The sequence below is a fragment of the Oreochromis niloticus genome, linkage group LG7 (genome assembly GCF_001858045.2).
Source record: "Oreochromis niloticus isolate F11D_XX linkage group LG7, O_niloticus_UMD_NMBU, whole genome shotgun sequence".
Taxonomy (NCBI): domain Eukaryota; kingdom Metazoa; phylum Chordata; class Actinopteri; order Cichliformes; family Cichlidae; genus Oreochromis; species Oreochromis niloticus.
This window is the reverse complement of record NC_031972.2, coordinates 58,715,345-58,742,702: the sequence shown is the minus strand read 5'-3', so window position 1 is coordinate 58,742,702 and position 27,358 is coordinate 58,715,345. Positions and strand designations below refer to the sequence as shown.

Genomic DNA, 27,358 nt, shown 5'->3' with positions numbered 1-27,358 from the left:
ACTCTGATTCACAGAGTCCCAATCAAACTCCCATTCTTTACAGACACACTCACAGTCAAAGCACACAGGATATAATTATTAGCTTTTATCTGTAAAGCTTGCAATTATCTGCCTGTAAACCTAATTTCTGTGAGGAACAAATTCACACATCAGTCTTGGTCAGAAGAAGTGATCCCACATGTTGTGCTTAGGGCACATCAAACGAAAAGGGTAGAGCACGCTCAAAATCTAGTGCATTTGTTTATTATATAGTATACTGCAAAGACTTTCGGCACCTTAGACATTCAGATTTGTAAACATTCAGTGGCATAAGGTGGAAAACTACCAGGAACTCCTGGGAACTGATGTAAAGTTCAAATTTCTGGCAGGTTGAGGTAGCTTAACCGTGCCGAATGAATTACTGCAACATGACTAAAACTACAGTCGTATAGCCCTGCAATCCCATCAACTCCATCATCACTGCATCACTCTTTGATTACTAAAAGACAAACAATCAACAGAGATAACAAACCTGCATAACTACAAGACCACTGAAAACCCTGTGAAAGTGAACCAGGAGGACTGCTACCATTTTAAAGACACAGGTAGGTTTCACCAAACGCTGATTCTACAATTTCTGCAACTTGTTAATTGATCAATAAAACATATCATCATAGTAGCAATCGCAATACATTTCTTTCATTACTCATTGTGAATGTCCTATTAACCTTCTCCAATAGCTTTGTCAGGGAACTCTAGCAGGACATTCCATTTGACCTAAATGTCATGATCAAAGCTCAACATCAAAGATCACTACAAGCTTTCCTGTCTTGTCAAACTAGACATGAAAGGCTTGAATACTTTCGTGCTGTTGAGCAACAGCAAAGCTGCTTGGGCACGTTTGACTTCATGAGTCCAAAATGAAAGGATTTCTCATCTTATTTAATTGACAACCATTACAAAAAACTACACTTTTAAAATCCTGCTTTTTCACAGTCCATTTACTAGTTGGAGCTTATGAGTGATTCCCAACCAGGAGTACTAACCCACAAAGTAATTCTATAGCTGTCAATGGTTTTAACAAAATAATTGGCCAAAATCTATGGCTACAATGAAATAATATGACAAAAAAACCTTCATACTGAGTGGATAATTGGTTAGGATAAAAATGGTAAAAGTAATAAATGCATTGTAGTATATTTACTCAGAATAATCCCCTTCATATGGCAGCATGTTGAAAGGGGCTGCACTTTTGTTCTGCATTAATACCCTCTCTCTGCAGTGCTCCCAGCGCCACTGGCACCTCTTACACTGCATCGACACTGCGTTTATAAACTCGTAAACCTTCCATATGTGGAGGCTTGGGGAGAGGGGCGAGGTGTAGCCTTTCAAATAAGCCCCTCTAATCACATCAGAGTGCCTTCTCCCCACATCTCTCCACCTCACACTCCCCTCTCGCCTACACTCCACTACCTCTAGTGCCTTTTGTTTTCCCCATCTTTTTCTTCTTGTCTATTGTCTGCCTCCCCCTGCATAGTGCTCCCTCTCCTCTTCTCTTTACTTGGTATTTTCTTGCTGGTAATTTACTGTCATGGATATTTAATGTACTTGGCCATTCTGATACACCAGGTTTGAGAATAAATTAAGAAAAATTGTTATAAATAGCTAAAGGGATAATTTAAAAAAGAAAAAAACAAACAACAAAAACACCCCACATACCTCTCATCCTTATCTCACTTTTTCCCTCCAAATTTTTACTACTTACTTTTCATCAGTTCATTATATCCCACCTCTATTGATCTTATTACCTCTGCATGAGAGAGAAGATTTAAAGGAGCGCACAGAGGTCACAGGCGGTTGTTAAAAGAGGACACAGAAAGAAACATGTCCAAAAGGGAGAGGGAAGAGAGAGTGTCTTTTGAAGTTTTACGCACACAGCTTTGCCAAACTGAACTCCACCTAAAATCTATTACATGAGATAGAGTCATACAGACCCCCTGCTGTATGCCTTCAGTACCAGGAACAAACTCCTTTTGTCTTCATCTCTTTGTGTCATCCTTTCTAAACCTTGCTAACAGTTTTTACTTTTTGACATCTTCCCTTTTTTCCCTATGTTTGTGTGAATTAGAAAGAACTAAAACAAGAATGGGAGGGCTCAGGAATTCAGCCTTGATCAAGCGAGGTCCTACTAGGTAAAAATAGCTAAATGATAGGCTTGCACTCAAACTGTGCAATTCTTAACTGGTACCTTTTATTTAAAACAACAATTTGGCCAATAGCCGATACTATTTTTTTCCTGATTTCATTTTTGTTCTTGACATTTTCCCACTCTGTATCACAAAAAAAGACATCTTGAGTCTGAAAATGACAGTTTGACAGTATTTCAGGTCGTCGAACTTGATTCCATGACTTACTGAAACGTGTAAAAGTAAATGGAAATATAGTATATAAGACAAAAACTAAGTTGTACAAATCTAACAAGCTTAAGAGCCTTAATTTGTCAGCGCAGCCTAAACTTTCTAATGTAAGCTTTCTTGTAATTTCTTTAAGCAGGCTTCAGGAATAGTTCTCCAGGCTCCTCGAAGGATATTCAAAGCTCTTCTATGGATGTTTCCTGCTTTTTGTTCTGCTGTCTGTCGATGCCACACTGCTTATGTGGCACACTGCAGTAATGTTGAGGTCCGGACTCTGGGGAGGCCAGTCCATGACTGATAGTGTTTTTCTATCCATGTATGCTTTGACTGCACTGGCAGTGTGTTTGGGATCATTGTCATTTAGAAAAAATAAGCCATTGCCAATCAGACACTTTTCAAATGGTATTACATCAAATTATTGGATCAAAATCTGATGGTGCTTTTCTGTGTTGATAATTCGACAAGATCCCCAAACCATGACAGAGCCTCTACCGTGTTTCACAGATGGCTGAAGACACACACTGTTGTACCTCACTCCTGATTTTCACCGTACATACTGACAGTTGCTCTTTAAAAAAGAAGGACGACCAGGACAAGAACTATCCAAAGAACAACTCAAGTTCAAAACCACAAAAATTAAAAAACATCTGGTTCCTTGAAAGGAAAATACAAAGAAATTAGGCGTAGCTGAAGACTGTAGCTGACGAAATGCTGAAGATAAAGCAGTTTAGAAATAAAAAAATATAGCAACAACATGATGAATTTAGCAGAGTATATTGAGTACTCACAAAGTTGATGTTTTCTGATAATATCATATCAGTACTATACAGTAAGATTTTGTTACCTACCATTCAGACAGAACCAAACAACGTGTGTACACTCACATTTTGGTCAATACTCATTGGAAAGCACTTTCTACTAAGATTTACATGATATTGTAGGACAGCCTGTAGGCAATCAGAGATTAAGCTTCGACATCAACATATGCCTTAACTGAAATTAAAAACAAAAATTCACTGAGGAACTGCCTCGAAGCACATGAGACAGAATACTGGTGAAAATATAGTACATGGCCACAAACACAGAAAACTGTATGCAGCTACTGAAGCAAAGTGAGGGCCGATGTTAGTGCACAATAGGCTATTGAGAGTGCAGTGATTAAAACAAGCTCCAAAGCACTCTTTTGTCTGTCTTTAATCAAACTACTCTGCAGATCAACGGCTGACATGCCGCTGGGTTGCTGAGATACAAGCATTTTTTTTTTTTTTTTAAATGGAGCCCATTCCTTTGGCTACCTGCCAATGAATATGCTAAATAGCCACTGTCAGAATACACTTATCTGAAGATGAACGAGCAAAATAAAATGAAAAAAAAAAAAAAAAAAAAATCGGCCTAATAAAAGACTCCACATATCTTAATTGCCACACTTAAAACGCCTCCGAATAAAGGGAATGAAGATATTTCCTCCCTCTGGCTCATTCCTGAGGGATAAGATAGGGGCTGCACAGATGTTCTGTACTTTCCCCATGCATAGAAGACTCATTTCGCATTCACAAAGTCTCAAATTTAAAAAGCGTCCAAAGTAGGGTGGGGTGGAGGCTGTGTGCGCGTTGGGGGATGGGTAATCATCCTCCACTTTCTGCATTCCAGGTTTGCTTCCACCCCTGGAGTGCGCCTGCCTTCAAATGCTAGAGCTGATATAGGAAAGTCGCCACTGTAGCCTCTATTAGATATAGTAACTTTTTCTGATGCTGATTATGGGTATGAGGTTTCTGGCTGATTTTGGTTTTTCTCCTGCCACCGTTGCAAAAGCAGAGTGATAAAATAAGGTGTGCAATGGATGAAATGCCTCCCATCATGTATTAGCACACTGGCGAGCAAAGGGAGCATGAGTACACAACAACGGAGAAGAGAACCACTAGGTGTCAGGCTGTTCACGTTTACACATGCACGGTGCAACGTTTAGTATTATGCGGGCATCCAGAGTAAGGAGAGGGCGTGCATTGGGTTTGCAGAGTGTGATGTGAGGAAGGCATGCCATCTGGCTTCAAACACACCCCACAAACAGATACACACACGTGGCATTAAGACCCGGTCCACTGAACACAGTGTGAACATTAGTCAGGAACGCACATTTGTGAGCAGAACTCACTGAAAGTTTAGCAGAAATAAAGTTCAAACATTTTCACGCGCACACCCACGTATTCACAGACAGACTGCTCTCAGATCCTCATACGAGTGAAAACAGCAGTACAAACAAAATTCCATAAATCCTTTCATCCTTGTCCAGAGCGTGCTAACTAAACCCACGCCACATGGTGATAAAAAAAAATGTGGGGTGTGCAGGGAAGATACTACAAACCCCAACTTGTGGAGTCCTTTGGTTCATTAATGCCTTTATTCTCTGTAGATGAGACTATCAGCAGAACAGAGTCTAGAGGGGGAAAAAAAGCCCAAACTCTTAAAGTGATGGTTACAGTTTCAATGAACTGGGGGGGGGTATTAGAAAAAGTACTTTCACTGTCTTTTGGAACATGTTTACACCTGCAGATAAACTGAAATCTGCATGTAGAATACAACACAATTGCCACACTTGGATTTAATACTAGCAATTTATCCTTCTCGTTGGCATTCTGCCTGCATTGTGATTTAGCTGATTTTTTTCCTTTAATTTTTCATGTACACTATGTAAAGAAGGAGAGTAGGTGTGAGGTTTATCCGTTGTCAACAAAAACACACAGCAGAGGTAGCAACACTAGATTCTTTTTATTTACAGGAGAATGAGAACGTGCCGTTGTTGACCTTGGAGATGAGAGGTTTAGCAGCAGAGCAGACTTTGTAGTGGTTTTATTTCGATCTCTTCGCACCATCTAATGCAATCCAATCATTCTGAAATCCAGATCAACTCCAGCAGGAGTCTGGCTGTTTCTCTCACATGCTGATAGTGTTAGTGTAGCAGACAGCGTGTTAGCACCTCACTAACACAATCCCCTTTATCTACTGCAGATAGGACACCCAGATACACATCAAAGTTTTGAGTTCCACTCATAAATGGGACCCATGCCTCACATCTATCCCAGCTCATGTTTTCAGGCCCTGCACTCGAGACGTATGGTGTTTGCTTGTGTGTTGTGTCTTACAGATGAGACGCGTCCACTCAGCCAGCACTGATAAATGGCTTTTGGTACGGGCAAAGAAACTGTGAAACACTAAGGGATATTTCATCTTAAGAAACATGTGATGCCTTTTACTGCTTCTTTGAGCAAAGTCTGTAAGATCCATTATCTTCAATGAGAGTACATTAGTAAGTGAATTTGAAGCAAATGAAACACTGATTTCTGACCTACTCCCACTGCCAAAGTCTTCTGTACAACTGCCTACATGCAAATAATTTCAGGCTGGAAGCATTTTCAACCAAGGAACAACAGCTCGATTTATTCCAGTCTGCTCTAAACACACTTAACTTGTGCAGATCAAAATACAGTACAAGTGGGTCCTTTTAAAATTGCACTAGAGTGTTTGAACCCTGGCACTTTCAAATTAATTTAAACCCCTGCTCTCTCGAAATATTAGGGTTGTGCACCCAATACTTCAGCATCTGAGCCTCCTTACTGTTCTCTGTGTATTACTCTTTTATAAACCTTTACTGCCAACAAACGTCCTCCTGGTGGGATATAAAAAACTGATTGATTGAAAGCTGCTCTGTAAGCCAAGCTAAGAAGCAAAGTATGTTAACTGCTCTGCAACAGTGCCGTTCCAGATCCCTTTGGCATCCTAAAATTAATATTCATGCTCCATGTTGTCACCCCGTTCCTGTTGCTGTGGCTCGTCATGTAGTGTGTCTCCTCTCGTTAGCGTGCATAGAGAAAGCGTGAATTAACAGACAGGCTGTGTGTATGCATGTGTATAGGCCTGCCAGTCTTTCTATCTCGCCTCTTTTTGTTTTTGTGGAAGAGAGCAGTGAAAAGTAACATCTATATTTGTGCTTGCATGTGTTTTTGTACGTCTATCCTATTTCTTTCCTTCCATCTGTCTGTATATACTTTAGTCTGTACATGTGTGTGTGTTTGTGTGTATATGTATGAGTGGTGCTTTAGGGAAGGAAGGTTTTCATGCTTCATCGGGCCTCTATTTGCCTGTCCTGTAATAACTTGTTCGCTCCATTGCTTGCCACTATCAGACCCCCCCCCCCCGTGGGCGGCAAGAAGAGTGGAGGGGAGGCGGGTTAGAGTTAATGGATGGCTCTGGCATCTGGAAACCATCCACAGATGTAAAGAAAGAAGAACACAGTACAAGGACAGATGGGAAGGACTGAATAGCTGTGGTACTAGAAAGGTTAAATTTAGGATGTAAAATAATAGATAGTAGATGTGAGAAAGTTTGCTTTAATCCGTGCAAATTACACAGGATGATTTAATATACTGTATTATACAAGGCAAGTCAGAGAGTAAGAGAGCTCTGCATTGGTAGGGAATAATTATATCCCTTATTTACAAATGTGTAGCAGCATCTTTTTCAGCTGAGGTGGTAAACTATACATGCATTTATTTTGGTTTTTACATATATATTCAAGCATAAGTATGGAACAAACTGTCATTGGTCAGCTGTGGGATTATCAGTTATCAACTTCAAAAAGTAAATTTCTCATCTAACCATGGCTGTATTTTGTTTGGAGCTAGTTAAGTTTAAAAAAAGAAAAGAAAAGGGGAAACACTGAAAAAAAAGAACAAACAAAGCAAATTCTTTAAATACATTAAAGGCTTTCACCACTTCAGTGTACAATGCAAACTATTAAATGTTGCTGCTATTGAGGGATAACAGGAGAGCCATGAGAAGTGGGACAAAAGAGTAGCCACTCAAGCAGAGTGGTGAAGGACTCTCAGGTATGTTTAGCAAAAAAAAGAAGAAAAAAAGATGGGCTGTGAATCACTGTTGACTGTATATCTCACAGCATCAGACCGAGTCGTAGCAGCAGCAACAAAAACATGCCACTCATCTTTCTTTTTGTAACATGTTGAAAAAGAAGCTCGCATGTGGGAGCTTCAACTCTTCGTTTTTACAGAAAACCTTTCAGTGGAGCGGCGTGGTTGTTGAACGGCTATTATTTATTTGATTTTTTTCCTGGAGAAAGAAGAAGAATGGGGAGGGTGAGAGGTTGCTCAAGATCGTTGAGAGGCTTTGACTACAAGCCCGTCCCACCAGAACCTGACGGGCATGGTCTCCATGGCAACTGTTCTTTGGGGCCATAAGGTGAGTTAAGAAAGAGCGGAGGGGCGGAGGCCAGCCTGAGAATGGACACAAAGCGAACCCAGACGCCTCGCAGGCATGACCACGAATCCTAGATGTGATGGACATGAGTGATAGGGCTGCAGATACTCAGGTGTGTGTGTGTGTGAATGTCCAGGGGTGGGATTTATTTATTATGATTATTTTAATACAGTAACAGGCCAGATAACTTAAATGTTATCATTTAGAGAAACAGAAATCGTAAAGTGACAATTTAATCTGTGATTCATGACAGAAAATACGGAGAAATTAAGTCCTAGCAGAGAGTGGGATGTAAACCATACTGTAAAACAGCAACATTTTAGTAAAGCACTTATAGCTTAGCTAAAGTTTATTTCTGTTACAATTAATTTCTAATTTAATGTGGATTATATATATATATTTTTTTTTAAAAGGTCATCTCACAAAACGTGCCAAAAAAACAATAAAAGGCAGTGTCTGATGCCAGGGGGGATTAGGCTGAGTTGATCGGCAAATGATGCTATCGTGTGGCTATTTGGATTAAAAAGTGACAGTTTTAGAGCCACACAGCACAGGAAAAAAACTATTTCAACCAAAGTCCAATTACTGACAGTCTGGCAGCAGCAACAATAGGTTTTTTTTTCTGTAACGGGACAAGTCTTCTAATAACTGGGTAGCACAGAAGCGAGGACTGCTCAGTACATCCCACATGTTCTCACTGTACACACTCTTATCTATGATGTTGTTTCTCCATTCTTGTGTCGGTATCTCTCAAATCTTTTGTTCTCTTCACCATTAATTTAAGTTTCACTGTCAGTCAGACTTATTTCATGGCTCTTCAAAGCATTCGGATCTTCATGCTCCATCAACAGCTTAGTCTGAAAGAGTTTCTCAGCTTGATAAATAAACAGAAGTGATTAAATGTGCATCCTTTCTCAGAAGCATCTGAAAAAAAAAAATCTATTTAAAAGTAATACATTGGTGACTGATGATTTTTAAAGTCATTCATTTTAAAAAGAAGTAAGATTTTTTCTAATCAGAGGAAATGATTTTTTTTTTTTTTGCTCATTCTGTTTGAGAATTCATTTGTGGAAAAACTCGCACTGGCTGACACGGCTAATCCATCACGGTGAACATTACCACATTTTCCTTCATGGTCATTGTGTGCTCTTCTTTTGAGAGGCATTTATGGAGACATGTGGAACTGGAGAAGCATCTAGGTGTTAGGTTTCTTCATATAAATGTCTGGTGCAATAAAACCCCCATTAGGACTGTGTCAAACAAGGAAACAAGAAAGCAGTGTGGTAAGAAGAGGCGTGTCCCCAGCTGAAAAACAATCATGCACTAGCATTTATGTGATGTCCCCTAGATTATAATCATTTCTCATAATCATATCCATTATCATTTTTAGGGAACAAAAGCCAACTATGTAAGAAGGCAATATGAGTGTTATGTGTTTCTAATATCACAGCACTCCTGAACACTCTTGTTTAGCTAGGACAACAACCTGAAAAGCTGTCATCCTTACAAAAATGATCCACAGTAACTAGTGGTGGGAAAAACATTTAACAATACAAACCTGCTGTTAAGGTATATACAATAGCTGTCAGAGCTGTCACAATATCCTTTTGTAAAAGCCTGCAGTTAAGCCTGCTACTGCTTATTCGACTCTCCAAGGGGAGCTGTCCCCACATCCACACACTGCTGTAATCAAACAAGGGAATGGTTATTGCTACTTGTTTTAAGTTGAGTGAGCATGTTTCTAGTGTAGATGTCAATTTTATTGATCATATAAGTGGCAGTGAAGTCATTAATCATTCAGAGGCTGCCACTCACAGGTTCACCTCCTGAGCTACTCCCAAAGTGCCCTGGTAACTGGCAGGTCTACACCTAAGATCAAAGCAGGTTAAATGGCTGCTCCTGTGCAGCTTATAGTATCCACGGTGAAATAATGAGACACAGAGGGGCTCTGTGCAAATCTGTATAGATTTTGTGAAGAATCCACCCGATGTCGTTAGCCATTTTTGGGTCCAAACTCTTCGGTTCCCAAACTCAAACAAACACTGTCATTTAGAAACTGTCCAAATTGTCTCATCTTCAATAAAATAATCAGTGAGGCTGCTTTTTTCCCCAGGTGTTACAATAAAGTTTAAAATCATGGGATCCACGAAAAAGATGATTTATAAGGTTTAACAGTCTTAGAAGTCAGCAGGAAGCTAGCTCGCTAGCTGTCTTCTAAAGATGAAATAACATGTTTTGACTGAGGGATTCTTAAAAAATTTAAATGACAGCTCTGCTATCACTCTGGACATAAATGAAGACAGAAAGCTAAACAGTAGGTTGTAGGGTTGAAGTTGGGCTAGCTGGCATAACATGAAGTGCTACATGGTGGCTACCTACAGAGCTATAGTTAGCATAATATAAACACATTAGCAGAGCAAGATGAATGCCAACTTGTGACGGTTTCCGAAGAGCAGAGACAAATGCAATCATATCTGAGCGAACAGACACTGAAAATGGACCAAACATTTGTTAAGAGAACACATGCTGGTGGATGATTTCGATGACTCTATGAAAAATACCTGGCCCTAAGTTTCAAGTACCTTAGCTAGCCTCAAAGTGTTCATTTTCAGAAGCTTTAAATATGTGGTGTCTGACAAACCACAAGCCCGTGGACTGTAGGTATGTTGTAAGGATTTAAAATAAATGTTTTTATTAAAATAAACCAATATATTTAATGATTGAACAGACTTAGAAGTCAGCAGGAAATTAGCCTCGCAAGTTTCCTTCTTGTAAACAAGATAACACCCTTAATGAAAGCAGTAGGAAGTTGGACACAGAAGCACAGTTAGTACGTCATCATTTAACAAACACAGAGCCAATGTATATTTTAAGTATAAGTATTAGAGTATAAGAGAGTAACCTGGGAGAAAATAACGTTCCCCTTTCTATGTATGAAAGGTAATGTATGAAGAACCTGTGTTATATTTAAACAAATAAAAAAAAGGGACAAAATATTAATATAGTAATATTTTGTCGATCCATCAATTTTCTTCAACACTGATAACACATGTACTCCGATACCATAATGCAGTTATTAAATAAATAATGTATCACAATGGTATTATACCATACTGAAGTTACTTTATCATTCCCACCCCTAGTTCTATAGAATACTTAACACAGACTGAAACAAGGCAAGTTTTATCTAATTATAAATTCTGCAGCACTCGCAACTGGGAAACAAACAGTGTGCTCAAGAAAACTCTGCTCACTATCCCAAACACTCATATTAATAAGCACACAAGATTAAAGTTATCTGGCAATCTTGCAACAAAGAACAGTGAAGAAACAAGACTTTTCCTTTGAACTAAATTTCACATGAAAAACTTTACTTTGTTCCAAGTGTCACTGTTACACAAACATAAAGTTTAGTTCTATCTAATAACAGACTAGAACTTACCAACTGGATTCATTTATGCACATTTACCAACAATGGTATCACATGGAGTCCACTTTCATCGGATATAGTCGCACAATCCAGACTAATTAAGTAGATATAACAATATAACTCAGTGTAAGCCCCCTCCAGTCTGAGCACAGTGTCTGTATCTTTGTTTCTGTTTGCATGCAAAAAAACTACAGGCCATTCAATGTCAAATTCCAGCATGGGGTGAGCCTGCTCAAAATTGTTAAAGATACACACAACGGTCCCAATTTATTCTGCCGGGCTGTGCTACAATAAGTCGGAGCTCAGAGTGAGGATAAGTGCGCAGGGAAGTCAGAGTATGAGCTGGATTCAGATAAAAATGGGATAAAACCTGCATTCATAACACACACACACACACACACACGCACGACAGATATATAGACACGATAACATGGTCTTTTTCAGCCACACACATGCACACATACACAAATCATCATTGCCCTGATACATTGCCAGCCCTCCCTTGTGTACACTTCTGTCCTATTCTTCTGCTGCTTAAGAAACAGAACAAATATCCATGATGCCCATTCTACCATTTAATCCCCTCTCCTTTAACAATAGGTCTGGTCAGGCTAGCGGAAGCATAAAGAGCCCCTGCGTGTTTTATCAAAGTCTAACAACAGAACAACATAGCCCACTAGTGAAGGTCTATGGCTCCTATTCATATCTTTCTCTAGAGTGGAATCACTGGCCTCTGTTTCAGTGATAAGAAATGAAGCATTATGGTCAGTTATGCAGCTCGTGCACATGCACTCTAAATGTGATGGTTAGAGTCGAAGAAGCATGGAGTGATTGAGGGATACTGCTTAAGGGAAGACCGGTCCCTGTGTGCTCTCTGAGATAAGTGCTTGACCCTTTATGTATGGGAAAGCAAGCTGAAGCAATATGTGAAGAAAGCAAGTCATGCACAGTATGCGGTCTGAACAAATAATGAGGAGCTGTGCTGATGAAAATGCAGGGGGAAAAAAAAAATCCCAACAGAAATTTGATTTGTCTCACTAGAATATGCGCTAAGTATGTCACCATCTCCGTGTGGTTTTTGCACAGTCCCTATCTATTATTGCATCTTGGTTTTTCTTGCCTCGCTCTCCCTCTCACTCGCTCCTCTTTTCTTTCCCTGCACACCCATTTGCATGTTTTTGAATATCAAGCAAAAAGCACAGTTGGAAAAAGCTGACTGACATCTTCTTTAAGAACAAAGAAGACTGAAAGCAGTGGTCGATCAGTTGTGAAGATACTCTGAACGGTGTTCTGTGTAACCTCCTATGCTGACTAATTACGACACTATGGCTTCATTTAAAAAAGAAAACAGAAAATAAGAAAAAAAATCCACCTCACACCTCATTAAAATCAATCCTTATAAAATGAATTATGCAGTCCATTATACAGTATATGTAAGCATGCACAAAAGCCCTGTGGCTTATTGACTAAACTGAAGCAAGAGAACTCAGTGTGAGTTTAACCTTTGCAAGTGAAAAGGAGATTTTATTTAACATTTTTTGCTAATTCTTTCCCATGTTTTTGTCCATCTGCTTTGACAAGATTCTTTCTTTTGCTTGCTCACGAAAAGACCCATGTGTATTTCATTTGATTCTCTCCCTTAAACATGGCCATGAAGACATCCCTTACATGTTTCCCAATCCATATCATACAATTTCACTTTATGTCTTTTGGCCTTCTAAGCTTTTATACCTTATTCTCAGCAAGAGCCTCAAGTGAGTCAGACATCCACATTAACCCACATCAGCAACCGCCAGGCAAATATGTTAACACACACACATAGGAGCATCGTTTCCAACGTTATTGATCCCCATTTGCGTGCTCACACATACACTGGTTTTATCCCTGTAATTAATTATTCTGAAATAACACATGTTTGCCCATGATCCCATCTATCAGCACTGGGCTCAGGCATGCACACACTTATTCTACAACATAAATGGCATCTCTCTCCCACACAACCGCAGCTGAGGCAGACCACACATCAAGCTGTCGCGCACTGTGCAACAGAGTCTATGTTATGCGCATCAAATTAATAATGCAGCTTTAAGCTTTGCATCATCCACAGCCTGAGGGAGTCATATGATATGGTTAGGCAGGGTGATCATGAAGCATCTTGTTGATAGCTTGTGTGTTGAGGCACAATTGTGCAGATACAAACATGACTACAGCTGTGTCCCAATTCCTTACTGCATGCTAAAGCTATGTAGTGCTGACGCATTTGTCTGTCTGTCCACCAAAAATAACTTCAAATGTGTACTGGCAGGCATCAATCAGTTTGATACTTTGGAATATTAATGCCACTTCACAAAGCAAATGTGTTTTCCTGAATATTTTGTACTGTACTGTTTTTCACGTTCAACATCTCCCTCAAGCCGTCTCACTAATTTCATTCAGCCTTTTCCAACAATAATTAGCCTGATTTCCATTTTGCATGTGGATTTTGTATTACTTGCATTCCATTAAAGATTTTAGAGATAAAAGAAACAATAAAACACAACACACAAATGAAATTAAAGCTGGTATATAGGAAGGTATGCAGAATTTCTATCATTAAAAACGACTGGGTATAATGTGAATTTTTAAAAAAACATAACAGCACTTGCCAAAAGGTAAATTAACAATATAGTTGCTTGTGCATGGAAATGAACTCCTGCTAGTTAGAAGAGGTTTGTTTCAAGAGGCTTATGAGGAAAAAAAAAACTTAGAAACAATAGAAAAATAGAAGTCAAAGAATATCATAGGCCTGAGATATTTCTATGCTAACACTGCTAAAACGTTTCCCAGTAGACTGACAGAGATGGAAGAAACTGCTTTGAGAAACTAGGCTAGCAACTATAAAACATCACTCGAAAGCCATCCCTCAGGAATGCACTCAGTTGGTCTAAACATTGACATCTATTGTGGATAGTATACAAGGAAATTGCCCGCAGCACAGTGCATGGAAAGCAAAGGTGTATAGAAAGAGTTTCATAATTAAAAAAGTAAATAACCACACACTATAGCTCCTTTGAGATCCTCGTTAGAGGCAATAAGAGTTCAACACTTGCACCAGTACAAATGTGTGTGGTTTTTCATCTCATATAAACCTTTTAAAGGCAGATATTTTTCACCATGCAACAATTTCATGGTTTGGAGAAGAAGAAATAGTTCTTTGTAATTAAAAGATTTAAGTGAGGCTCCTTTTGGAACAAACACATCATGATGGAAGTGATGTGCAAATTTCTCATAGGGGGAAAAAGTCCAACTCTGGTAAATATTCTGGTAATCCCAGGCATAAGCAGCCACTTGTAGGTTGTGTTATGTTCAGTACTTATCCAGCATGATAGTGTTGTAAAATGCAATACTGCGACACTATAACCTCAATCTACAAACAACTGAAGTGCCTACTTACTTCAAATCCCCATATTCCTATTGGATCACAGCATTCACAAACACATACAGTACTTCCCCATGTACACAGAGTTACATACACTCCTCGTACACTCACTTCACCTCGTACAAGTTAAAAGTACAGGGACTAACTTCAGTTAATTTGATCAATGAATAATACACAATGAGTTTACAAAGGAGAAAAACAAGGCACAATTTGAGAAGCTACATTTTTTGGGTTTTCTTAGTGTTACACAACCGACTATATATAGTGTGGCTGTAACTGTGACAGAATTTTTAAGACCAATACTGATATTTAAGATCTGAAATATTGGCCAATATCCTTTTCTTTTAATTTAGGATGCAAGAAAGATAAACAGATTTATCTAACATTTGCTCTTGCAGCTTTTATAAACATCTACTAAGACGTCAATGCAGTTTAAAAAAAAAAGAAAAAAAGAAAAAGGAATGCTTGTTTGTTGAGTTCCAAACATGTGTTGCCAGTGATGTTGAGTGATCTATGTAATCTCCACACTCATAACATGGCTGCAGGGTGTTTCTCCCACTTTTTCTTTACTTTTAAAAAATTTCATTCACTGGTCATTATAAATGTGAATAAACAGGATGAATAATAATAACTAATAATCAAAAGTCTGCAACACCGAAATATCAGTTGGCAGTAATATTAAAAAAGCAAAACATGCATTCATCCATCCATCCTCTTATCCTCATCAGGGTCGCAGGGAGGCTGGAGCCAATCCCAAGTACCAAAAAGGCAGGGCACACCCTGGAGAGATCGCCAGGCTGTTGCAGGGCAAACACAGTGAGGCAGACAACCATCCGCACTCACATTCACACATATGTTCAATTTAGAATCACCACACCTTCACCACCCACAGAACAGTCAAAAGAAACTCTGTATTGTACTGTTCTGTTTTAGAACTGATTATAATCATCAGTTCTTTAACACTGACAACAGTTAAAATATCACCTATTAAAAATTTTAGGAGTTAATATCTATGTAAATACATCTATTCAGTCGACAAGGCTGAGGTTGATCAGACTCCAGCTTGTGTCCAGATGGCTAGCTACTCTGACCCCATGGCTCTCCTCTTCTGACCCATTTCCATTACTGTAATAAGCCATAAATACCTTTAATGTACTCACTCAGAATACACACTCATTTGAATGTGTATACATCCAGCAGGCACACTTATCCTCACTTTTTACATGTTCATTCTATCAAGAAAAACTGCTTAGAATGACCAAAGGTGCAACACAACAAAACAATCTGTCACCATAATTCACTATATGTGTTGCTCTTTTTCTGTCCCTGTATCCAGGCTCTCTTAAACTCCAGCATAGGATTTTTATGGCTCTGCCCTTTGGGTGGCCTTATGGCAACATAAAACAATGAGAACAACACCAAGAGAGGAAAAAAAATGTGTGTGAGAGGGTGGAAGACAGAAAAAAATATGAGGGTGGGTGTTAGGATGATAAAAACATAAAAAACACAGCAGGAACCAAGAAGCATTATGATCTCGAGCATTCATTTTAAGCCTTGTGCATGTGAACAAAGTGACCACAGACTGCCAGGGGAGGGGAGAGCAGAGAATAGAGGAGGGGAGAAATCCTGTGATGAATGGAGTCAAGACACTGGGCAGGAGGAGGTGAAACTGTAAAAACACGTGATGTGAAAAGAGCGGAGATGGGAGCCAAATGCTAAAGACTGGAAAAAAAAAAAAAATAGATGGGAGACTAATGGCACATGAGCAGGATGAGTCAGAAAAAGTGGCTAGATAACAATAACAAAAAGAAAATGGTTCAGAATCTCAGTAATTACCATAAATGAGACCAATTTTGCATACAGGGACTAATCCAAGCCCTCTGATTCAAATATGACCCATTTGAAAATGTTATTTTCTCCATTTCTCTCCTTCTCTAACTCTCCTGTCATCATTGAAATGCCATTCTCTTTAGCGTTTCAATCCTTTCCTGAGCCTTTTCTTCTCCTCGCTCTACCCCGCTTTGTTTCATTCCCTCCTCACCACTCATGCTCGTCTTCAATCCGCTCACCTGACTTAGTTGTTTCCCTTTCCCCCGCGCCTCTCTCTGTTCTGCTTTTACCTTTACTTCCTGCACCTGTCTCTCAGGTTTCTGTCTGCTTGTTCCCCTTTCTGCAGATATCTTGTTTCCTACTTTCTTTCTCATCTTTTCCAGTCAGTTCCTTTCTTAACACTCCCTGATGGTTTTTCTCTTTCTACTAGCACCCACGGGCCCTTTCCCCATTTACGGTTTCCACTTCCCTCTGCTTCTCTGTCCTTCCACTTGATTCCTTGTCTCTTCATACAATGAATCCAGAGGGTTTTATCTTTTTTTTTTCTCCAATGGCTTTGCCACTTTCCCAAATCCCTCATCTCCATCAGCTCCCCTCCCACCCTGTATCACTCTCTTCTTCCCTATGCTTTCCTTCTCTCTTCCGCTTCATCGTCTTCACACGTTTTGCTTTTTTCCCCCCTCCATGCCATATTCTACCCCCTCGCCTCCCCTCACCACCCTCTCACATTTCTATTTCTCACACTGACATGCAATCCCTCTTTTCTCTCTCCAGGGCACTCTTCTTTTCCCTCGTCCCACTTAAGCCCTCGCCCTTTCATTTCGCATTTCCCCAACACATGCATTCAAGCCAAACACGCATTCGAGCACTTACATCACCGCATCCTTGGCTATATCACCACCCAAACACACATCTGCAGCCTATCACACCTTTGTAACTGTTGAGGCCCTGTGTCATTTCAGCAGTGCCTTAAATACAACCATATCATGAGACAATGCGCTTTTACAGTGCTGGCAGAAAATGCATTTACAGGAAATAACCCAGCCCATTAATTACAGTGAGAGCTAGCTGGCCCCAATTCGTCACTCAATAATGCCCTGTCTGTGTACTTGTGATAGCTGCAAACCGGATAATGCTGCCACTTAGTAATTAACACTGGATCCGTGACTGTCTCACTAACCAATAAATAAATGCACATCAGAGAATCATGGAAAGGCATCAGAGTGTTCAGAACCTAAATAATGACTGGAAAACCGACAGCTGCTGGAGGTGGGGTTTGTTTGCTCCCGATTTATAGTTCAGTTCATACTTTTTTATTTAACTAACCCAAGGCTTTTTCAGCCCTATAGATCTGTGAGGATTCCCCAATGATTCACTCCCACAGACTAAACCTGTAATGTTACTAAGAGGCTCTGCTACTTATGGATGAGTGCATTAGACATGCCTGGAGAAATATGGTTGTGCCGGGGAAATTAAATTGAGCTCTGGGCACACAACAATCTTGACATTTTTTTCCAAAATTCATCAAAGTTATATCCAAATGACTGAAATCCCATTCAGTCTGCCTCTTCGCTAAAGTGTTATCCTTTTCTCCATTTTTAATTCAAATTAATGCAGTTCTAAAATGTTAGAACAGCGTTTTTACTCGGCCACAAAAGGATGAACAGAGAAATAAAGTGCAGGGAACATTTCTAAGCGAAATCAAAAACAAGAAGTGATTATATTTTCCTTTTAAGTTCTCTCTGCTGCACAGTGAACTTATTAGGGACTTCATTAATAATGTTTAAAGTTTCCCAAAGAAGTAGTGAAATTATCTGCCACCACTTTACAGCTATTGAGGACTTGAGCAAAATGACAAATGAGCATTCACCATTTAGCATTAGTTCAGCTTCAACACCTCTTGGACTTTTTCTTTGATGCCATATTGCACAAAAAAAGCCTTCAAGCCTCATTGAAGTTTGCAGACTAGGCAGGTATATTTTCTAGAAGAAAAAAAAAGCTAGTGTACTGTGAAAGGTACTGTAAATTACTTAAATGATTCATATGCACAGATGGAGAGGAAAAGAGTGGGCCTCATTGAAGCACCACATACTTTTCATTGTGCTGTCAGCCAGTCTTTGAGTGCGAGGGGCCATACAGGAAAGGGGCACGTATTTCAAGCCAAGTGTCGCTGAAGCAGGGAAATCTGGCAGTTAAGGCCAGGTTTAACTTACTGTAATGTAAATGTGATGCTTGTTGAAGCATAAATCAGCACGCAAATTAGCTTGGTTTTTGTCCCTTTCGGGTATTTTACATTTTATGGTGTCACTTAAGTATTTTTTCAGTATTCGGTCACTTGCCACTATTCCAAGTCTTTTGGCTATTGTACATCAGCCATCGATCCGGCTCTACCAGGGGCTTAGCACTTGTGCCCTTAACAAAAACCCTGGACTTTATTTTGACTCATCAAGCCATGATGCTTTTATAGAAGAGTAGCATACTCACATACACTTAAAATGCCTTGATGCATGCTCAATCATCCAGGTAAGTAAATCTCCAAAAGTTGATTCTGTTCATCTGGACGTAGCGTTTTGTGAAGAAATGTTTCGTCACTCATCCAAGTGACTTGTTCAGTCTCAGCTGACTGCAGGTTTCCCCAATCTTATATACAGTACATTTGCATAATGACTGAAACCAGCCCAGTGAAGGAACAATGGGCTGGGAGGTCAGTTCCTTAATCATAATTATGCAAATTCCCATGACCATTGATCAACAGCCTGCCTATCAAAGGAACTGACCTCCCAGCCCATTGTTCCTTCACTGGGCTGGTTTCAGTCATTATGCAAATGTACTGTATATAAGATTGGGGAAACCTGCAGTCAGCTGAGACTGAACAAGTCACTTGGATGAGTGACAAAACATTTCTTCACAAAACGCTACGTCCAGATTAACAGAATCAACTTTTAGAGATACACTTAAAATCTACTAGTAAAATAATTCATCTAATATATAATTAGAAACCATTAAAAATTCAAATCACAAGAAGGCATAGATGGGTTGGATTTTCTCCTTTACTTTCATGCAAACCACATCCAATATATAATTAAAGCGACGCATCCCATGCAGTCAGACAACACATGCACAGACAAGAACAAACTTTGTGTAATACGACTCCAATTACAGACTTACTATTCCTCAGCAAATGCATCAAAAGATTAAATTTATATAATGGGGCAGACGCTGAAAGCTTGGCGGAAATTTCACAAGATAACAAACTGCACACTTTTACCATCAATTTTTATACCCTTGTGGAATAACCCAGATTTTCCACTGAATAAAATCTGAATCTTTGCCTCTTAGATTGAAGACTCACACAAATCCTACACATTTTTCAGAATAATATGCTGTCCTAATTTTCTCACTTACCAGATTAAATTCTTAAGTTCAAGATCAACACAATATAGGTAATTTTGATCTCTACATACTACTTTGTCAAAATCAACTCTCATGAAAAAAGAAAGAAAATAAAATTCATCTCCTGTGTAAGACATCCTAACTAGAAAGTCATCCTCATAAATCACACCAAGATTTATCCATCAATCCCAATGCCAGCTTCTGCACTGCTCAAAGGAGGAACAGGAATACCCTCAAGTTAAATGTTAATCAGTAGAGTACTCTTCTCTGGAAAATAACCAACAGCAATCAAAAGAACAAGCATTCAAAATAGAAGTTCCCAAACTAATGGGTGATGTCACAAAGGCTACTGTAGTTCTATGTGTGTCATATACATAGTCTACTTTCCTGACATCTACTTCCTCTATATTAGGCAGTTTATTCCCATTACTGACACTCTACCTCTTTTCCTGTTTGGCTGCATCCTATTATGCCCTTTCTCTGCTAATCTATGCAAATGATTTGGTATGTTACCAATAAGTCCTTGGAAATGCCCTTCAATGGATCACATTAATTGCAAGGATTATTGGTAACAATCAAACCAAAAAACAGCACATGAATATGTATTAATGTTTATATATATTGTCTGATAGCATTTTAATTAAATATAAAATAAAATGTCCTAAAACACACAGAACCTCGTTGGCTGCCCTGTCTTAGTTTCTTGAATATTCGCTGATTCATTACTGTCCAACTGTGTTTTTTCACACTTTTGGTTCATTGTATTGCAACATTAGATGAAAAAGTACAGCTCCACCAAACACCAACAGTAGAGCTTTTGTTCAGAGTGAAATTCTTCCACTACTCAGTGGTTCCAGGTCATCACTTGACCGGCATCACCATGGTGACAGAATAAGGATCGGTTTAGGAGGGAAAGGTTGCTAATTTACAGCAGCCTGAACAGCGACGCTTGACTGGTCCTGATTCAAGGACAGGGATGATTCATACAGACTCTGGTCCCGGGAGTGACCCCCCTGTGCAGTCATAGCCAATGGCAACGAGGCCCTTAAGCAACAGAAGCTTGGAACTGACAGTTAGCCTTGGTGAGAGGGAGAGGGTGGGAATGGATACCAAAACGATGAAACAAAAGCACATACTCTCAGTTTAAAATAAAAGAAAAGCACATACTTTAAATAGAATGCACACAACAGTTGAGGCCATAAAGTAACTATTTTATTCAGTTCCACAAAAACAAAACTCCTACTATTACAACATCCAGACAGACTTAAAAAAAAAAAAAAAGAAACAGGAAGCTGCATTGCCTTAGCTGTTGGTGGCAGGATCAAACTAACAGCATCTTGCCAACTGCTTGGCCTTCCTTTTTTGCAGACCAAGAGCTGAGAGTCTCTTAGTATTGCTTTGTGATCACTTTAAGCTACCAAAAGCAAAAACCTGAAACTTTTCCAAAGCTGAAAACCATGGGCGGTGACATGTGCAACCTCTCCTATTTGTGCCTGTCAAGTGTGCGTTGGCTCTGATGAACTGGCACTATTACATTCCACTCCCACACCTCAGTCTACTGCCATTATATTCCCCTACACTATTTCATGCTCCCTCCCACACCTTTCTATCTCCGCCAGCTCTCTGAGCTCTGCTGATGAAGGGCATAAACAGACCAACATCTCAGCGTCATATACGTCTCTACCACAAAAAATGCCCATGGACTAACTTTTCATTTTAATCTATAGCGCCTATATTATTTGGGGCCAAAGTCAAGCAGCAGTCAGTGGGGGGAGGATGTGGCTGTTTGAGAAGCTATTAGCAGACTAAAAGGATACCAACAGTGAATAGAGGCTCAGGGACTTTTAATCACTCTGCCATTCTTTGTTCTTTATATATCAGGCTGACACTATATATTAATGTCTAGTTTACAAGCACTGTTATTGGGGAGGCTGGAGTTACTGCTAAGTGTCAGAACACAGTCACTGTATATACAGCCCTATTTGAATTGCCGGTGTTTATTGGCCCAGTAAATGGCAAGGCTGTGAAGACAGGTTGTTGAATACACAGTGCTTATGCAAAATAGCAGATGCAGTGCTAGTGGATCTATCTAGAAGTTCTTACACAGCCTTAGGAGGATATAACAAATAGAAAGCTGCAGATTACTCTCTGTGGGAGGGGAGCATCCCTGGAGTTTAAAATGAGGGATTTGACTTCTCAGAGAGCGTGCTCACTATATCAGCTAGAAGGTTAAAACTGCTTATTGTACTGCTGGTGTGGATTGAAAAGGGTTTGTGGACATGTGCCTGTGGTGGCCAAAATGAAGCTCTTTAGCATATTAGTGTTTTAGTTGGACAGGCGTTTTTGGAATACACCAAATTCCTCTGACAAGCACTGTGAAAACAAGTGATTCTCACTGAGATGCTTATCGAAATGTACAAAAGAAACTGGCAGAATTAATTAAACACAGTCGAGTTATCTAAAAAAAAAAGCTGTGATTCAGTTTAATTTTTCCAGATCTTGGATCGTGTTTAATGGCTGGGCTAATTTTCATCAAACCAGTCAGGGTCAGGGGTGATGCTAGCTGCCAATGTTTTGACAGTGTACTCATGTAGCAGATTAATGTTACACGTCAGCTCGGTGCCCAGTGTCTCACTCTGACTGACAGCTCTCTGGGGACCTGCAGGCCAATGATTCCTCCTAAGGAGACATTAGAAAAGACCATAATGATGAAAAACATTTATATTAGGACAGTGCAGTTTTCAGGTCCCCGCACAAGCTGCACAGTGTTTTTAATGAGACATATTCAGTTGTCTTATTTATTGCTCGTTTCTACTGTGGTCTGAACATAGCCAAGTAAGTATACCATACAATAAACAATAAACAAAGGTCTACCTTCGGGTGTAAGTCCCTAATTTTAACGATGATGCAAGACACCCTTGTGTCAAAAATACTATAAATAGCTATGTTTGCAATGTACATGTAACTGGCTCTATCTTGCAAACAATGTCAATGTATTGTATGACGCAATCTGAATGCCAACATATTTAAATAGTTTCGGTATTCAGACCCGATGTCACCCCTTTTGTTCTAAGAAGGAACTCAACTACTGTTGTGAGGCTTTCAAAGTGTTTGTGAATCACAGGCTGTGCAGTCTTCAAGAGTTTAAAGAGTTATTATTTGCCCAATTATTGCCCTGATATTAAAACAAATGTAGTCTAGGGGAGAGGCAGCAGAGAGGGCATAAATCTTACTCATGCAAATTTGAAAGCTTATGCTAAACTTAATGCAGGCTTTTAGAGCTTTGCTAGTGCATGCTTCACACAGTTTTTTGTGTATGAAAACACAACAGGAAAAAAAAAAACAATTCTTTGATGGCTGTGACTCTACAAAGCATGCCTTATCTTCAGAAATGCACAAAGCCAGCTGAGAGGTTTTTGAAGCCCTCAAATCGTCCCCTGGCCCTTCTGTTCCTACCTTTACATCATTTCCCCTCCCTGTTTCTCGCTTCTAAACTTTAATTAAAAAAGGACAACATGAATTGTCTTTGAGATGGGGGAGGTGTGAGTTTTAATCATTATCACACTTTTCGACAGTCTCCACGACATCTGATACTCTGTCTACTTGTGTTAATTAACGTGCAACAACGCTGATGTGAGCATTTCAACTGCTTTTCTTAAAAACCTCTAAGGGGAATCTCCAGTTTTTAAAACAGGTCAGCTGCTGTGGTTGAAGCTGTGCTCATCATTTTTGTTCTGAGTCCTTTAACTTGTCAAGTGCCGCGACCTTCAGAAAGTTTTGTGTGTCCTGACAGCATTATTTTTCACATCAAATATGCAGAACAACCAGCTTCTGACACACTGTAGCTCTGTGTATGTGCTTATCCACTCATGCACATGCTCTTTTGGATATGCAGAGAGGCTCTCTTGTTCTCAGTACGGGCTCCCCCAACATCTGGACCTGTATGTCCTGTATGCCCTGCAGCAGTGTTTCAATAAAAGTTTGTTTCAGATGCAAACATGCACAAACATTGACTGCACTCTATCCTCTGCTGTAAGAAGAAGGGAGGACTGGGGAGAGCAAAGCGAAGCTCGGCTGTGGAAAACCAGCTTTCAAGTCATTTCTGTTTCCAGAGTTGTACCGGTCGGCCTCAGGGCCCGACGTCATAGATGCTGCTCTCATCCTCTCGAGCTTATCGCTACCCCTCACTCACTTTTATCCAAATCCCTTCCTTTCTCTGCCAAATCGCCTGTCTCTCTTTGCTTACCTCCATGTTCCTGCCCATTGCTATTCATTGCTTCCTGCAACTCCATTTCTGGTTCACTATATTATGTTTATGTGGTGCCCCTTTCCATTTCTTTATCTCCGATATCCATTACAGTAGACCCATCCCACTCCTCCTTCTATCTCACTGTGCGATGATTGCACAAATGCATTTATAGGAATTGTGTATTGTCTGCCACTTTGGCACCTTTCTGCTATTTCAAAAATCAATTACCTATCCAATAAAACATTAAACAGTAAAAGCAGCTCTGTGCTCTGCTCTGTTAGTGCCTAACTGCGCTACATTGTTTAAAATCACTCGGATGAGAACTAAAAACACTGGAGGCATAACAAAGCCGAGAGGATGATGCTGCCTTTGTAGATTTCATTGCCTGACCCCTCCAGGGCAGGATAACCAAATCCTAGCAGGTAAATGCCCTCATGAGCTATCCACTGACAGACTTGGGAGGTGATCTCTCACTACACTCATTCAAATAGAAGAACCAAGTGTAGAGACACTGAAGCGAGTAATTATGAGTAAGGAGAAAGAGTGGTTGAACAGTGGAAGCGAGGAAGAGGATGGAGCGAGGAGGGAGATGGTATGGTCGGGCGGCTGAGAGCAGATATTGCATGCCTTATCAGTCACCCCCAGGTCTTTGCTTATTATAAAGAGAGGCAAGGTCAGAGTCGAATGTAAGGTGAGAGTGAGTGTGTGGTCCAAGCAATCCTCTTGTTGTGGGGACCTAAATGTGTTTACATAGTCACGTTATGGGGTCGGGGCTTCCTTGTAGAAACTTAAAGCAAGTCCCTATGACATTAAAATAAACACATTGACGATCAGACACAAGGTTAGTTTTTGTTAAACTAAGATTGGACAAGCAGAAGATTATGATTTAGGGTTGAGCAAGTCTGCACAAAATTAATACATTAATACAACAAAATGTCCTCTAAAGTGATGAAATGATTGTGAATGTCTGTGTGCACATGGCAAAGAGATCCCAAGAGTCAAACCACAGCAGTGTGCGATCATAAAAAATAAATAAATACCAAAACAAAGGGAGGAAAAATGAAACTGATCTTCCTTGATCCTTTTCTGGGGCCAACAGAAGAAACTTTTTAGCACTTACACTTTACGTAATGCTATAGTACACAAGACTCGAGCAGCAAATATGAGCAAGAGAACATTTAGGTTATTTGCTCTCCATGCACACTAATATTGCCATAAAACCTGTGCTGACACGAAGTCTTGAGGGAATACAACAACACACCCAAACAGACTCAGGTTAGACGTTGGTGCACAGACACATTTCTGTGAAATCCAAAAACTCGCAAACTAGATAGCTGAAAATGTAAGCTTTTTGGGCGGAGTTTTCTGCGATAAGGAAAGGGTAAAACTTGGCACTCCATCACCTGGAGACAGTTTAGAGGTAGATGCATTCTGAGAAACCACTCCGTCAACCATTGCAGCAGTTATAATAGAATTGCTTCTAGGCAGAACACTTTCTCTCTGTAGTTAATGGAGCCAAATAATTGCACTCAGGACCATCAAAATTCCCAGTCATGTATCACTTGATAGATCTTCACTGAGCCCATATTGATGCAGTTGAACATTTTATGACATAATGTAACAGAGCTGTAAAAGACGAATGCTTTCTAATGCATTTGGAAACAACAAAAAAAGTCATCTACCATTAGGTTTTCTGTTTGATCACTTCAACTCTCCACACAGTGTGAAGTAATGCTTTCTGAGATCTAATGCTCCAGATGCCCAAACTACAGCCAGCAGGATTCTTCCAGCAAGTAGTGGAGTTGGTATTGTTCACTTGTCAACAAGGAAATGGAGTGCAGTTGACATAGATATCGATCAATATTTCTGCATCACAATACAGTGCTATTCAGCATTCTGCGCCTCTGCATTGAGTTGTGGAGGACGGGCTTGTAATTACAGATAGACTGCCTTTTCGCTCTGTCTCTTTCATAACACAAGCAAGAAGAAATAATAGTAATGCGTTCATTAATTCGGCTTCACAAAATTGGAAAAAAAGTTGACCAACTCCAGCTTATTAATTTTGACTTGACAATAATAGTTTTTGAAGGAAAATTGGGCAGAATAATTAGCTTCAGCATCTACAGCTTGTACTTTGTCAGCTGAGTAAAAGCTGGACAAAACTTTTTGACAGCTGCTGTGCGACTGCTGCAGTGCTCCTCCCTGTTTAGTAGACATGTTTTGCCTCTTGAGTTTCAATCAAGTTTCTGCCTGACTCAGTCCTGGTAATAACAGTAGCGTGTAGTGGGCTATACATGCTGATAGTTTTCAACTTTCCACTTAGCTTGTTTTTGTTTGTGTTACTTTTGACAGACTTTTGTTCTCAAAGTATAAATCAATATGACAACAGCCTCCTGGCAGGACAGTGGTATACTGATTTTTTATTATTATTTTTTTAAAACATGAAAGAACACCTGACAGCAGGTCCACACTGGGTTTCCGGTGGTTATACGTGCGTCAGGATTAGACTGCTGGCAGAAATCACAGGCTTACCAGTGGAAGAACAAGTGAGGTGTTGACAGTAGCTGGCTGTTGTGCCAGGAAACTAAGAATGCCAGATATAAGTGCTACCTGACAGTGAATAAGGCATTCTGTACCAGAAGGCATCATTCTCACTATCAGGGCTCATCCCGCTACTACCTGAATTACACTACAAGTTGACACATTGCCATCAAACATTACACTAATGATGCTGTGGTGTGTGTCTCTCTGTTAAATAAACGCACAGTGAGGGTTTTTTTTCCAGTGTTGTGGGAATAAAATCACAGCAGCTTATGTCTTCTTTGGCATAAAGCTTAATCTGTCAGTGGCTTTGTTATAAAGCACAGACTGCAGAATCTCTCTTAAGTGATGTCTCCAAAACATCAAATTTTGTGACATATTGAGGGACTAAACACTGCAGCTCTGCTATCCAGTTTAACAGCGAATCTACAAGCTTCCACGTGTTTGGAAATCTGCTGCAAAGTTTACTGCCAATGTTTCAGATAAGGCAGAAATGTGCTTGGAATTAGTCTTGCATACAGAAAAAATTATTAAGATTAATAATTGCTTTTTTTCATGAAGGACCAGCTTTAATGAGATTAGTTTTAGTGGAGCAAGACCACAAGAGAAAGGCTGAAATAAAGTGTGTCTCACTCTTGTGTTAATGATATTAAGGTTTTCTCCAAAAAAGTCACGGCTTTTACTGAACTGAACAACTGCAGGAGAGAAACACATGCACAGTAGTAATCATGTGTGCATCCATGCGTTAATGTGATGGAATGTATTCAATGATACACTGTATTGAAGTTGATACGTGCATGGATGCAGGGGTGTGTCCAAAAGGGGGAAATGGGGTG

General features: G+C 39.8%; 1 protein-coding gene across 4 annotated transcripts in view; it reads right to left on the bottom strand.

The window, feature by feature from the left end:
- The window catches only part of ldlrad3 (low density lipoprotein receptor class A domain containing 3), a 91,237-nt gene that overhangs the window by 7,208 nt on the left and 56,671 nt on the right, over positions 1-27,358 (bottom strand). The window lies entirely within an intron of this gene.